Source organism: Pinus tabuliformis, chromosome 1_1 (assembly GCF_031772625.1).
Source record: "Pinus tabuliformis cultivar Carrire ecotype Pingquan chromosome 1_1, CPIR1, whole genome shotgun sequence".
Taxonomy (NCBI): domain Eukaryota; kingdom Viridiplantae; phylum Streptophyta; class Pinopsida; order Pinales; family Pinaceae; genus Pinus; species Pinus tabuliformis.
This window is the reverse complement of record NC_142297.1, coordinates 134,402,326-134,406,361: the sequence shown is the minus strand read 5'-3', so window position 1 is coordinate 134,406,361 and position 4,036 is coordinate 134,402,326.

Genomic DNA, 4,036 nt, shown 5'->3' with positions numbered 1-4,036 from the left:
CACTAGGCACATTACAACCGTTGCCCATATCGGCATCAATATGGACGAAGGTTTCTATGGATTTCATTACAAGTCTTCAAAAGTCAGGAAACAAGTCAGTCATCATGGTGGTTGTGGACAGACTTTCGAAGTATGCTCATTTCTGCGCCCTACCCCACCCGTTTACACCAACTTTGGTCGCTCAATCTTTCATGGATCAGATCTTCAAATTGCATGGCATGCCCACTTCTATTGTGTCCGATTGCGACCCGATCTTCCCTAGTAATTTTTGGCAGGAACTCTTCAGGCTACAAGGCACTCAACTAAAACTCAGTACTTCCTATCATCCGCAAACGGATGGTCAAACTAAAGCCGCCAACAAATATCTGGAAACCTACCTTAGGTGTTTCACTTCAAAAAAGCAACATCTTTGGGTACAGTGGTTACCTCTGGCTGAATGGTGGTATAACACCAACTATCATGCCACCACCAAAATGACTCCCTATGAAGCAGTATATGGTCAACTCCCTCCTTCCCCTACTTCCTATATCAAGGGGTGCTCAAAGGTACAAGCAGTGGATCAACTCCTACAACACCGCGCAACCATGCTCTCCCATCTTAGAGAGAATCTTCATCAAGCTCAAAACTGCATGAAGCAATAGGAAGACCAACATCGCTCAGAGCGCCAATTTCAAGAAGGGGATCAAGTCTTTTTGAGGCTGCAACCATATAAGCAAACATCACTCAAAGACAAGGGTTGTCAGAAACTGTCTCCAAAATTCTACGGACCATATCAAGTACTTCAACGCATTGGAGAAGTGGCTTACAAGTTGTCTTTGCCACCTACTGCAAAAATCCATCCATTTTTCCGTGTCTCATGCCTCAAGAAAGTGATTGGGAACAATTGCAGAATTCAAACCAGTTTACTTGAATTGGACAAAGAAGGGTCAATCTGGCTCCAACCTGAGCAAGTCCTAGACACACGAGACAGGCACCTGCGGGGCCGCAGGATTAGGGAAGTCCTCGTCAAGTGGAAAGACACCTCTTTGGAACAACTTGGGAACCAGCCACTATTCTTCAGCAGTTTCCACAGCTTCAGCCTTGAGGACAAGGCTAGTCTTAAGGGGGAGGGCATGTTAGGGTCCCACCCTAACCCCCTTATTTATGTAATGGGATCAAGTCATAGTCAAGAGTCAATAAAGCCCATATTAATAATTGTAAGTGGTTAACCCGCAATTAATGACGGGACCGCAGTTAGTTGCAAATGCGCCGTAGTATTAGATAGATGGTATTAATAAAACCCATGGTATTGATCCTTGGTATTGCATGTATGAGTCATATATAAAGGATAGAGACTCCCTGCGAGGAGCATCGTGCCTTGTTTTTGTATTGAGCTCTGCTCTATTGGAGGTTTCCCCCTCGAAGAGGCCAGTGAACATTTCTTTCTGAATAATAAAATATTTGAGGTTGTCTCTCACTATTCTATGTTCTGGGTATCTTTCTTCACATATTCTGTATTTGGGTATCCTTTTGCAGGTTAAGAGCATAACATGTTGTAACTTAAGTTATTTATTTATTTATTGTTTTTCAATAAAGTGTTGTTTATTTTCTAATTTATCTTATGTTTTATGTTTCAGGTGGTGTTTAATTCAAAGTCACAACTTTTGTTCCTTCATAAAAATAAAATAAGAAAGTTAAGTTTCATGTTGTTGCTCCACATCTATCCATTTGTTCACCAATGTTATTAAGTATATGGTTGCCTCATATCTAATATTAAACACTCTTATGGTAGGTCTTCTTAGGAATGATTTACTCTTAATTCCTCATTGTTTTTTAAAGTGAATATTGATTGTTGGATGGCTAATCCTTTTCCATGTCACCTTGCTAGGATTGCCCATTAAGTTAGTTTTTGGGTGGAATTTCCAAAATTATGCTTGATACTTCATGTCCACAAGCTTAAAATAGTATGTGTAGTTTTGAGATTGTAACATGCAACAATGGTATTTTTGGATAAATAATTCTCTAATCATAATTATTGCTACCTTAGTCACAGTTATTGTTTCCTATGTCACAATTGTTGTTCCCTTGGTCACAACTATTGTTTCCTGACTCAAAATTGTTATTCCCTTAGTCACAACTATTTTTTACTAACTCATGGTTTTGTTCCCTTAGTCATAGCTACTATTTTCTAACTCAAATTTGATGTTCCCTCAGCCACCATTATTGTTTCCTGACTCACAGTTGTTGTTCCCTCAGTCACAACTATTGTTTCCTAACTCACAGTTGTTGTTCCCTCAATCACAACCCTTGTTTTCTCACTCACAATTGATGTTCCCTCAGTCACAACTATTGTTTCTTGACTCACAGTTGTTGTTCCCTCAGTCACAACTGTTGTTTCTTGATGCACAGTTGTTGTTCCCTCAGTCACAGTTGTTGTTTTCTAACACACAATTGTTGTTCCCTCAGTCACAACCATTGTTTCCTAAGTCACAATTGTTGTTCCCTTAGTTACAACCTTTGTTTCCTAGGTCACAACTATTGTTCCCTCTATTACAATTATTGTCACCTAATACACGATCATTGTTACCTCAGTCACAACTATTGTTATCAACCGATTTTCACGCTTTTGATTCAACACTTGTAGGTCTTTCTGTTTTTTTTTCTCCTTGGTGAATGGGAAATACTTTTAATGTTTTAGGTCCTCTTTGACATAATGACTAGATTTTTAATTTATCTTTGTCTATTTATAAACATCATCTTATTTAACAATTATGCAAAGATGATTTCATCATGTTAATTTTCAACTTTCTTAATTTGTCAAGTCCGTGATCTTGTAAAATTTATGATCATTACTGGAAAATTATACTTAAATCTTTCCATCACTATCTAATGAATTGTTCCTCAACCCCAATATTAAAAAAACAAAATATATTTATCAACAATCATTTGAAGGTTATTAGATTTCGGGAAGAAAGATTAGCTAAGTTGAAAATACTTACTACAAAACTTTTTACAACATCCCTAGTTATTAAAGAGAGGACTTGTCACCCTATCTATTATGTAATATTTGGTTGATTAACAATAAGCATAGTTGAATTTTAAACATAAATAGTCAATTGAAGGATAGGAGGTCTCATCACAAGCTGAAATACCATGATCATAGGCCCTAATAATGTGACATTACCACTACTAGTCACCAAGCCAAGGTAATGGCCTTCAGTTATAAAACTGGGGGAAAAGAGGTCTCATCATGAGCCGACTTGATCACTTTTCTTATCTCCCGTGAATGGAATTGTTATTAATTAGTTACCAAGACAAAACAATGATATTCAATATACATATAAGTAAATTTTAATGCTCTTGTAACTATGTATTTATTTCTAATATATGGGACATTGGCATCTCAATGGGTTAAAAAGGCATCCATGTCGAAGCTATGGATGCCCGTTTGGCAGTAGTGGCCATGCGTATGGAATAAAAGTTAATTCAATACTAGGATCTACTTGGTTACCTTGTTTTCTCAAAACTAATTTCTGATAAAGACTATTGTTGCATATATAAGGTTTTCTAGAACTCATGGTTCATGGGGTAATGTTTAATCAGTTCTTAGATGATGATGGTTATGGTTTATATTTATTATTGAATTATAAATATTCAATTTACATGTTAGGGATGAAATTTTTAAGATATTTGATATTTGACATTTTGTATCATCTAACCTATCATTCCTTTATTCTACAAGTTTCATATATTTAATAAAAGATAGCTTATTTTCCCAACGAGTCATCATTAATTCCTAGATTGACAACACTACTATTATTTTGGGGTAGAATAAAGAGGCCTAATCCTAATTATCAACGGGAGGTAATTGGTCAGAACTTGAGAAGCAAAGACTAAGATAACTAATTCTCACCATTCTTGTGCTCATAACAACCAAAGCTCATGGGTATAGGGAATGAAAAATTTTCTCATCATTTTTACCTTGTTTATATTTCCTTTTTATCCATTATTATATGATGACATTCATAACATGATTATGTCACTTTAATATATAATG